Raw genomic sequence first — 12,816 nt, 5'->3', positions numbered from 1 at the left:
AGAGTTGTGTCCGTCAATGAACTCAGAGAAAGGAATTGTATGGTGATTTTGAAAATTCAAAGGAGCAGGATGGAAAAAAATGTTCTCAGACAGATATGTAGATTTTGTTTGAGAAAGTCCATTCGTTCTAAATTTGAATGTTAACCACTTGCCGACTGCCTAACGACGATTTACGTCGGCAGTCAGCCCCTCACAGGCAAAGTGACGTAGATCTACGTCGCTAGCCTGTGAGGGTCTAGGGAGCGAGCACGCGCCCCCAGAGGCGCGCACCCGCTCCCGCGTGATCACGGACCCCCCCGTGCGTGTGACATCGGGTCCGCCGGTCACTCTGCGATATCACCGCTGCAGATGGAGAAAGTCAGGCGACTAGTGTAAACAAGCCGCCTGTCATTCTCCCCTGTGTAGAAACATTGATCACACGGTTCTACTATGTAGGACTGTTGATCATTGTTCCTACAGCCCAAGCCACAGCCAATCACAGTTAGAATCACGCCCCTAGGGACACACACAGCCCCTCCCTCTCAAAAAAAGTTAACCCCTTCACTGCCAGTGTAATTTTACAGTAACAGTGCATATGTATAGCACTGATTATTGTAGAAATGTCACTGGTAACCCCAAAAGTGTCAAAAATGTCAGTCAAGGGTCCGATCTGTCTGCCCAAATGTCGCAGTCCCGCAAAAAAAATTGCATATCGCCGCCATTACGCGTTAAAAAAAAACAACAAAAATGACAAAAATCTTTCCCTTTGTTAGTAAATGCGATAACTTTTGCGCAAACCAATCAAAATAAGCTTTTTGCGATTTTTTTTACCAAACATATGTAGCATAAATGAAAAAACAAATTTAAACCCGCGCTACACAATAGTGATAAATTATGGTAATAAACTGTGAAAGCTGCTGCATACACTAAGAAAAATCTTAGAATAAATGAATAAAACAAATTTATGCAGCGCTAGCAATGAATTAGTGAAGATATAAAATTATAAAATTATGATAGAACCAATCTATATCATACAAGAAATCATAATATAATGTATCAATCACACTAAGTGCATAAAATAACTACAATAATTATATAAAGTGCATGATAAACTAAAAAATTAAGTATAGTTTTCAAGTGAGAAAGATTAAAGTGCATAAATAAATAATTTGGTGAAAAAAGTCCTTATTGATGATCCAATAGGTGCCAAAGTGCCAAGTGAATAAAGGTGCTTATAAGGTGAAGGTGCCCTCTTGGTTCCCCACTCACCGGATTACGATTGTAAAAAAGCCCTTGGTATTATTGCACATTTGCCCAGGATCTGATGTGGGGTTCCTCCGATGTGACCTCCAAATTGAAATCGTCTCCGATATCACCATTAAAAGAAAAAAGGGCCATACATCGTGAAGTACGTAGGTATATTTTATTTCCCCAAAAAGCGATTCAATACTTACAGGATAAAAGGTTAAAAAAGCATGTATCAAACAAAGCGAGTGGCGCCGCTCGTAGCGTGCGTTCCACATACAGGAAGTTCCCAACCGGAAATCACGTTACGTCCGCAACCGGAAGTGCGTCAACGCGTTTCGCCGTCACACACAGCGTCTTCAAAGGACATCACTTCCTGTTGACAGAGGCTCTTTATATCGTAGCCTCACCTACATCATATCCGGATTTGTTTAGGAACAGGACTTTATTTTCCTTAAGTTTATTTATCTTATATCTGTTGTTGGTATAGCGATATTAATCAACTATATCAGAATTACTAAATAAGCTTAATTTACGACTATTAAAATATATGAACGTTCTATATCCGGGTCGTAACTTCCTGTTTACAAATTGCTATACAATCACATTATACACTAACAATAAGCAATTGATATAAAATAACAATGGATATACAATATAAACTAATAAGGATAAAATATTTAAATGTCCTAGAGCTATTTAGATTTTCTTGGGACTAGTATTTATATTATGCTATATTATACGTATATAAATAATATTAAATAATTAGCATTGTTATTAATAATTATAATTTATTAGAGGTTACCATGAATTTTAAAATTCTAAAACCAACTTTTATTATTGATTATGTTAAAACATAAATTGTATATTAAATATTAAAATAAAAGATGGGAGGCGAAAATATGATTAACTATTATTATATTAATTGAGGAGGGTTCTATTGGAGCATAAAGGTTATTGGTTTTAATTTATTATTATTAAATTTACCATGGAGGAGGGCATAATAAATATTATTATTTTCAAACTATTTAAAATCATATTAATTTTTTAGAAATATAAAAATATATAATAAACCTTTTTCCTATAAGATATTTTAAAGGAGGATAAAAAGATAATTTTTTAAAACAATAATTTTTACAGGAGGATACAAGTTATTTTTAATCAGTAATTTTTCATAAATATTCTACCAATCTGATAAAAAGCAGTTCACATCTACATCCACGTTCAAACCTTTAGGCTGGAGTGTTTCCAACCGATGGATCCATTGTGTTTCGTTTTGTGACACTGCTTGCTTTAAGTTGCCACCCCTCCAATGGGGTTCAATTTTATCAATTGCGCAAAAGGATAATAGAGTGGGATTACTTTGGTGGACCAGTTTAAAATGGTGGGAAAGACTGTGGTTTTTAAAACCTTTTCTAATGTTTGAGACATGTTCCCTCAGTCTTATCCTCAACTCTCTGGTGGTCCTACCAACATACTGTAACCCACAAGGGCATGAGAGGAGGTATGTCACATGCGTGGATGCACAGGTAATACATTTTTTTATTTGGTATTTTTTACCGTTAAAAGCGGATTTAAAAGTAGTGTGCTTTCTTTTTCTGAATTTTGAGGTCCTGCATATCATGCACCTGCCACAGCTAAAATATCCATCCTGATCCCAGCCGTTGGCACAGGATGGCCAGGCCTACTTGCGTGATAGTAAACACTTAATGGAGATCATTAGAGATATTAAAATAGAGGAGAATGACATTCTTGTGGGAGTAGATGTCAATTCCCTGTATACAAATATAAAACAGGAACACGCATTGAAAGCTGCCAAATGGGCCTTAGACCAAACCGAAATAAAAACCAAACAAAAAGAATTTTTACTACAAGGATTGGACCTCGCAATGAGCCATAATTATTTTTGGCATGAGAAAAAATATTTCAGACAAAAGAAAGGAGTAGCGATGGGAGCAAAATATGCTCCCTCAATAGCCAATATTTTTATGCGGAAGTGGGAAAGTGAGCAAATTTTTAAAAACAGACCAAAAGAACTTATTAGCTACAAGAGATACATAGATGATATTTTTATTATTTGGAGAGGTACCCAGGACTCATTAAACCGATTTTTAAATTTTATGAGTAATAACCACTATGATATCTCTTTTTCCCACACCAGCAGCTCAGAAAGTATCAACTTTTTAGATTTGAGTATTTTTAAGGATTTTAATAGACTCTGCACTAAGACTCACTTTAAAGAAGTAGATGCCAATGGCTACATTCCCATAGGCAGTTGCCACCATCCTAGGTGGCTAAACACAATACCCAACAGCCAGTTAATGAGGATTAGGAGAAATTGTGATAAAGAAAGCGATTATGAAGAACAAGCCGACTTAATCATTAAAAAATTCGAAGAAAAAGGATACAGAAGAAAAGATCTTGAAAACACTAAAAATAAAGTCAAAAATATTAAACGAAAGGATTTATTCAAAAAGAGAAAAAAAGAAAATAAAGATTATAGTATGGCCTTTCTTACCAGCTTCTCAAGACAACATGCACAAATGGAAAAGATTTTAAAAAAGCATTGGCACCTTCTATTAAAAGATAATGTTCTTAAAACTCTTCTTCCATCCAAGCCACAGTTTATATACACGAAACCCAAAACATTAAGACTGCAGCTAGCTCACAATGTAGTCAACCCGCCCACCAAAATAGGTACCTTCTGGGATCAGGATGGATATTTTAGCTGGCAGGTGCATGATATGCAGGACCTCAAAATTCAGAAAAAGAAAGCACACTACTTTTAAATCCGCTTTTAACGGTAAAACATACCAAATAAAAAAATGTATTACCTGTGCATCCACGCATGTGACATACCTCCTCTCATGCCCTTGTGGGTTACAGTATGTTGGTAGGACCACCAGAGAGTTGAGGATAAGACTGAGGGAACATGTCTCAAACATTAGAAAAGGTTTTAAAAACCACAGTCTTTCCCACCATTTTAAACTGGTCCACCAAAGTAATCCCACTCTATTATCCTTTTGCGCAATTGATAAAATTGAACCCCATTGGAGGGGTGGCAACTTAAAGCAAGCAGTGTCACAAAACGAAACACAATGGATCCATCGGTTGGAAACACTCCAGCCTAAAGGTTTGAACGTGGATGTAGATGTGAACTGCTTTTTATCAGATTGGTAGAATATTTATGAAAAATTACTGATTAAAAATAACTTGTATCCTCCTGTAAAAATTATTGTTTTAAAAAATTATCTTTTTATCCTCCTTTAAAATATCTTATAGGAAAAAGGTTTATTATATATTTTTATATTTCTAAAAAATTAATATGATTTTAAATAGTTTGAAAATAATAATATTTATTATGCCCTCCTCCATGGTAAATTTAATAATAATAAATTAAAACCAATAACCTTTATGCTCCAATAGAACCCTCCTCAATTAATATAATAATAGTTAATCATATTTTCGCCTCCCATCTTTTATTTTAATATTTAATATACAATTTATGTTTTAACATAATCAATAATAAAAGTTGGTTTTAGAATTTTAAAATTCATGGTAACCTCTAATAAATTAGATAACAATGCTAATTATTTAATATTATTTATATACGTATAATATAGCATAATATAAATACTAGTCCCAAGAAAATCTAAATAGCTCTAGGACATTTAAATATTTTATCCTTATTAGTTTATATTGTATATCCATTGTTATTTTATATCAATTGCTTATTGTTAGTGTATAATGTGATTGTATAGCAATTTGTAAACAGGAAGTTACGACCCGGATATAGAACGTCCATATATTTTAATAGTCGTAAATTAAGCTTATTTAGTAATTCTGATATAGTTGATTAATATCGCTATACCAACAACAGATATAAGATAAATAAACTTAAGGAAAATAAAGTCCTGTTCCTAAACAAATCCGGATATGATGTAGGTGAGGCTACGATATAAAGAGCCTCTGTCAACAGGAAATGATGTCCTTTGAAGACGCTGTGTGTGACGGCGAAACGCGTTGACGCACTTCCGGTTGCGGACGTAACGTCATTTCCGGTTGGGAACTTCCTGTATGTGGAACGCACGCTACGAGCGGCGCCACTCGCTTTGTTTGATACATGCTTTTTTAACCTTTTATCCTGTAAGTATTGAATCGCTTTTTGGGGAAATAAAATATACCTACGTACTTCACGATGTATGGCCCTTTTTTCTTTTAATGGTGATATCGGAGACGATTTCAATTTGGAGGTCACATCGGAGGAACCCCACATCAGATCCTGGGCAAATGTGCAATAATACCAAGGGCTTTTTTACAATCGTAATCCGGTGAGTGGGGAACCAAGAGGGCACCTTCACCTTATAAGCACCTTTATTCACTTGGCACTTTGGCACCTATTGGATCATCAATAAGGACTTTTTTCACCAAATTATTTATTTATGCACTTTAATCTTCTTACTTGAAAACTATACTTAATTTTTTAATTTTTTAGTTTATCATGCACTTTATATAATTATTGTAGTTATTTTATGCACTTAGTGTGATTGATACATTATATTATGATTTCTTGTATGATATAGATTGGTTCTATCATAATTTTATAATTTTATATCTTCACTAATTCATTGCTAGCGCTGCATAAATTTGTTTTATTCATATGTAGCATAAAACAAAATGTTAAAAAATTTTGATTTTTACTTTTTTTTTTGGGGAATTTCATTTAAAAAAAAGTGAAAAATATTGCTATTTTTGCAAAATTGACGCTCTATTTTTGTTTATAGCGCATGATCAAAAAATCGCACAGGTGATCAAATACCACCAAAAGAAAGCTCTGTTTGTGGGAAAAAAAGGACGTCAAATTCGTTTAGGTACAGCGTCGCACGACCGCGCAATTGTCCGTTAAAGTCACGTAGTGCCGAATCGCAAAATACCCCCTGGTCAGGAAGAGGGGTAAAATCTTCCGGGGCTTAAGTGGTTAAAAGCAAATGAAATTTGAAGTACTTGGAAACAACATTTGTCAAGTCATTGATTGTACTGAGATGTAAGTGCCAATTTTCATACACGTTTGAAAATCAACCAGCGTATAGCCAGCTGTGGACTGGCTCTTCAAACACATGGTTTACATTTGAGGAGATTACACTGTCCAATACATTCTTTGCTGGATACTTAGTTCAGCTGTTCTCAGCTGTTTCCTTAGCGAGTAATCTGTTCTCTGAGCAAGTTCTGCTGCTATTTTTACTTGTCACAAGCCATGACTTTTCTCTGGGTATTTTGCGGAAATTTAACAGCAATTGCAGCGAGCTCCCATATGTCACAGTGATGTATTTACTGTTTGTGCAATTAGTCTCATTCGGGATTTCATGTTGCTAACTTATACCTTCGCAGTTTATTTCTCAATGTTACCCTGTGGGAATAAAATTATTGGTACTGTTTGTGCAACAGTTTAATTTGCTGATATTAGTTTGTTTGAATCACACACAAGCAAGCACAAAGGTCTCAAATATTTAGAACAATGTTTATCTTTGTGTGATTTAAAGGGGTATCTTTTTTCAAACTATTATTCTACTACAATTATTTGTTTTAATATTTTTAGGATAACAGTGTACATGGAAACAACAAAGCGTGAAAACTTCCATATTATTCACTTTGCAATTATATACATAATGCTTGTCATCAACAACAGATACATATGATTGACACATTGATGTCCTAAACAGCTTTTCCTCCCCATAAAACAATGTTATGCCTCCAAAGTTGGAAGTCATGGATCACATTTTGCCAAAGTATGTATTTCCAGTAAGAGAAAAAAAGAGTAAAGAAGAAAAACTGTGGGAAAAAAAAGGAAAAATAAGGAGAACTATTCATTGCTCACCTGAAATGTAATGTATCATTCAAAATGGCCAATTTTTTTTTTTTTTATTCACTATTATCTCAGACAGTTTAGTATTGTATCAATGCAAACAAGATGGATGAGGATTTCCAAGACCTGGCCATTGCAATCCTCGCTGCTAGCAAAATAAACAAAATCCAGTTTTTAGCGTGTCTCGGTGCTTCTTCTAATTAGTTCCGAAGGGCTTGCTACGGCAATTTAAAAAAAAAATAATAATAATCCGTGTTAAGGTATAAAATTGTAAACTCAGATTCAAAATCATTTGACCTTTGGACACAATCACTAAATATGATATTCTGATCTTTCTTGTTCACATCCCCTAAAGCAATTAGGGGGAAGCCCCTGGGACATAAGAAGTAGAGATAGGTGAACAGTTTGGCCTGAGCATGAGTTCAGGCCAAACATTTGCCCAAAACCCGAATTTGCAGGGTGTTTGCCTTGACAAACACCCTGCTATGCACTGAGCGCTGCACAGTGCATTCTGCACAATGACTGGGCAAAGCTTTGTATGTGTGGGGAAAACACTTGTGCCAATATTTTTAGAAAATGGGATTGCTGCTGTGGATGACCCCTGAGGGTGAAGACCAAGATTTTTTGTAATATTGTAATTACTCACAGCGCATATCCATAGGCAGGGTGATGGTGAGTATACAATTGTATTGGTGTGAACACTGTGTGTGGTTAATTGAGCTATAGGATTTCTGCTGTGGACAACCCTGAGGCCTTATTGACCCACTTATCGTAAGATATTGGGGGTCAACAACATCTGGTGAGTTTGCATTGCCTACTCTATTAACACACGGAGGGTGACACCACCATTGCACTAAGTGTTATTTTGAAGCACCGTCCCTGAAGCTAGCACATTCAGCTTGGATTTATATCACTTTCTTTTGGACTATATGGACACCATCTATTTTTGCACATGATATTTTTTGAACTTTTCAACTTTTAATATCTGCGTATATATAATTGAAATTTGCCATCATATGCTCTGTGCTATATTTAATTATATATTTATTTTGATGGTATATGTGTATATATATATATATATATATATATATATCATTTTTTATTGCGCTTGACTGTAAAGTCACACTAAGCACAGTATTTGATCTTTATTTTGGTTCACACACACGGATAAGTGCACAGTGATCATCACAAGGACCAGAAGACAATATACTGTTTCACCACATATTTGATTTATTTCACTTCACTTATAGGGACATGCGCTGTGGGTAATAATTTTCATATTACCAACACTTCATACTCTAACCTCAGGGTTGTCCACAGCAGCAATCCTATAGCCCAATTAACCATGCACAGTGTTCACACCAATACACTTGGTATCACGTTCCCTGCACATCATTATCATAATATTTTTTCAGCAAAGTATACTCACCATCACCCTGCCTATGGATATGCGCTGTGAGTAATTACAATATTACAAAAAATCTTGGGCAAAGCTTTGCCCAATCAGGGTGCAGTGTAAGTTGGTTGTTCAGGAGCAGGGCTGGGAAGCCTAGCGCGGTGTCCTTAACGAACAATGAGTCATCAGTCCTCAATGGGTTTCCCCGCTGACAGCTGTACAGTAAAAAAAAAAAAGTACCATAAAAAAATAAAGAAAAAAAACGGGGAAAAAAAGCCCACGCCAAAATTAGAAAAAAAAAAACGGTGGGGGGTTCCCTTCCAAAAGCCATGTCAGACCTTTACCCAGACATGCAGCCTGGCAGGTCAGGAAAGGGGGAGGATGAGTGAGCGCCCCCCCCCCTCCTGAACCATACCAGGCCACATGCTCTCAACATGGGGGATGCTTTGGGGCAGCACCTTGTTACCAAGTTGATGGGGACAAGGGTCACTTTCCCACAATCCTGGGCTGTGGTTGTGGGGGTCTGCGGGCGGGGGGGCTTATCCGATTCTGGAAGCCCCTTTAACAAGGGGGTCCCCATGTGAATGAGTATTGGGTACATAGTAATAAGTAATAAACATAAGAAACAAGTTTTTGACAATTCCTTTGTTAAAAAATAAAAAAATTGTGTCCCTCGTTGTAAATCCATTGTCAATCACGCCACCCCCTTCTAACATCACATGCCCAGCATGCACCAGTCTGTGATATCAAAAGGGGGTGGTGCCACCGGGTGACGTAGCCAATTGGCCCTGTCCCTTACCTATATAAGAAATGTCAAAGCTCAGAAGATGCATTCGGCAGGAGACGGGAGTCTTTTTGATTTTTTTTATTTCGGGCCGGCAATGCAGCGAGCGGCATGATTGAAGATGGATTTACATTGAGGGACGCTATTTTTTTAGTTTTTAATAAAGGAATTGTCAAAAACTTGTCACTTGTGTTTATTACTTTTTGACAATTTTTGGTGAAAGGGTAGGATTCACATGGGGGGGGGGGCGAGATCCAGGGGCCCCTTGTTAAAGGAGGCTTCCAGATTCCGATAAGCCCCCTGCCCGCAGATCCCCACAACCTTGGGTTGTTGGGAAGAGACCCTTGTCCCCATCAACATGACAAGGTGCTTTTGATGTGGGGCACCCACCCCCCATGTTGAGAGCATGTGACCTGGTATGGTTCAAAAGGGGGGCCCCCTTTTCCTGGCCTGCCAGACTGCATGCACAGATAAGGGTCTGATATGAATTTTGGGGGGACCCCTCACTGTTTTTCCCCTCCAAATCCATACCAAACATGAAGGGTCTGGTATGGACTAGGCGGACCCCATGCTGTTTTTTCCTTTATTTTGTCAAATAACTGGGTGCCAATGGGATTTGACTCTTTTTTTTTTTTTCCTTTAGAAATGTCATTTCTGGTGCAGCATGTTTTATGCATGCTACAGATGTGCTCCCTCCAGGCACTAAATTAAAAGGAATTTTACATTTTTTATTGTTGCACTTTAAGCAAGATTAAAATCACTGCTCCTGACAAAAAGCGATCATTTGTGGCCAATTACTTGCATATAAGTCTTCAAAATGGACACTTTTGTTTTTTCCTGTTCAGCTTCTATAGACTTCAATGGGGTTAGCAGTTTGGGGTTGAACATTTCCCCTGTTCAGGATTTCTGCTGCGAACCGAAGGGGGGGGGGGGGGTGTTCGGCCCATCTCTAATAAGAAGCTATCCTTGTAAGTACTATGTACCATCCTAAAAGCACTTTATAATTTGATTTTATAATTGAAGTGTTTATATAGGACTTGGAGGAATCGAGAGCCAGCTTCCATTTCCAGATTCCATCCACTGAGGTCTAGATCATTATCAAAATTAAATTCCTATTTAGTCATATAGGGTTGATTTGTCATTTTTTAAATTATTATTCAAAACATATTTCTGAGATGTGGCCTGATATCTTTTTGATATTTTTACAAAGATATACCATTGACATCATAGTGGTCAAATCTGATTGATGTTCTAGAGTTTTTAAAAGAAAAGTAGGGCCAAAGCTCTTTTGGCCCTACTTCTATAGATCACAGGAGTGCACTTTATTCTGCACTCATGTGACCATTTTTCAGCCGATAGTGATCTAAAGTCTGCTGTCAGCTGATGTCACTCAGATGGTCCAAGCTCTGGGTCGATACCAACTTTAATGTTGGGACTTAGATGCCTGGACCAGCTGTTGCCTCAGCCTCTCAGGAAGCTGCTAGGAGACTTAGCAAACCCTATCCGCACCCTACTTGTGAGCGCTGGAGGGGCAGAACAGAGAGTCAGTGACTGACAGTCACTGGCTCTCTGCTCAGTAAAGACAAAGAAGCGATCGATCAGTGGTCTTTGATCATTCCGTTCTAGAGGCTGCGAGGGACAGCTGCAGCTGGGATTGGTGCTGCAGCCATTTAGGTGAGTATTTTTTTTTTTCCATTCTGGAACTTCTCTTTTAAGAAATGTCTTATCTGGGTAAAACGCCACAGTAGGCATGATATTTTTCCTGCATCGTTTGTCTCTACAAGAAACCCCGGTCATTACAAAAATCAGCTATATACAAGAGTCTTTTATTATTCCACCAATTAAAATGTTGTCTGGTGAGACACAGGGTGAAAGCAGGATTATGTACAGTGAGGGCTAATGTATTATGTGAGGATTTGAATTTATGAGCTGCGTTCAAGTGGTCCCTCTAGTTTAATGTGAATGATAGAGATGGACAATAGATTGGGGGCTTAACTTTCATTGCCATCCACATGAGGTGGCTGACCTGTCTTGGACTACAAGAATAAGATTCTATTTGGATCCAGGCAGAGTTTGGTAGTTTCAAGTTAAATTTGATACAATGTGATGGTTGCGCCACCTGGAAGTATTTCAAGAGGTCTGGTACTTCCAACCCCCCCCTTCTGTTTTGGAGTGTAAAAAGTCTGCTTGCTCACCCTGGGTTTTTTATCTCCCCATATAATTGTAAGCAGTTTATTCTGAAATACTTTGAGATCATCACCTCAAATACCTAATAATAATGTCCTAATATTCTGGGGAGGATATTCATTTGTATTGAATATATTTGTAGCACTGCCCCCTAGGGAGCTGCTGAGTGTGGATTCCCCTGGGTTACCCATAGCAACAGTCTGTAGAACCTATCACTTTAAGTCTTGGCTCAGACAATGAACAGTCCAGGGGATTTGTTTTTTTGTGTTTTATTTTAGAACCTGGATGGGAGAAGGGATGAGTGGGATACTCCAACTTGAACTATGCACAATTTCTGAGGACACTAACTGTAATGAGTGTGGCAAGGCCACTGCTTCACCTTGCCACTGAAGTGAAAGATATGTTTCTGACTGAATGTCTCTTCAGGGTCCTGACTTGGCACCCCCTTTCTCTTTTCCTGTGCATGCTAGCCCCTTGTCCACTGACTCTCCACTGGAGTGGTCCCCTTCCTGGGCAGACCCCTGGCAAGCTTCCTGGTACTCACTGTTTTTCCCTGGGTTGCTCTGCCTTCAGCTCCACTTGTCAGTATCCTGGACCTCCTGGCTCAGCATCACACACTCAGTCCACTAGGCCAACTGCCTGTACCTACCTTCCTTGCCGACCGCCCCACACAGATTTACTGCAGCAGGGTGGCTCAGGCTGCGCTTTAATCACGTAGATCTACGTGATTATGTGTAAGTGCTCTCGGCGGCGCGCGTGCGCCACCAGAGCCGCGCTCCCTCTGTGATTACTGTGATGTATCCCAGCAGCCCTTGCGAATCGCCTAGTGACGAAATCTCGCATTATTATACCGGCACCAGCTGTACTCGGATGTATTGCATTGAGTCCGTGCTCCGCCCCGCCTCCTCTCAGTGAGCGAACTGAAAGCATTACATCCCGTAGAGCTCACTGAGAGGAGGCGGGGCGGAAGCGGGGCGGAGCACGGACTCAATGCAATACATCCGAGTACAGCTGGTGCCGGTGTAATAATGCGAGAATAATAGATACATCCCAGCAGCCCTTGCGAATCGCCGAGTGACATAATCGCCTATAGGCGGCTGGACCCGGAAGTGCGGATGAATAAAGAAGAAAAAAAGGTATTTCCTTGCAAAAAAGTAAAAAAATGGTTTCCATTGGTAAAAGTATTTTTAAAGGGGAATACATACATCTAAACTTATTAAAATGGTGGAACTCCACTTTAATATAGGCTTACCCGTAGGTAAAAATCACAAAGCAGGGTATACAACTGCTTTAAGTTCTGCTTTATCTAGAAATTTAACTCTATAAAGAAGCTACTGCAAAATCTGGTATATTTATGTCTGG

The sequence above is a fragment of the Pelophylax lessonae genome (genome assembly GCF_965119305.1).
Source record: "Pelophylax lessonae genome assembly, chromosome: 5".
Classification (NCBI taxonomy): Eukaryota; Metazoa; Chordata; class Amphibia; order Anura; family Ranidae; genus Pelophylax; species Pelophylax lessonae.
Note: the sequence above shows the minus strand (reverse complement) of the source record.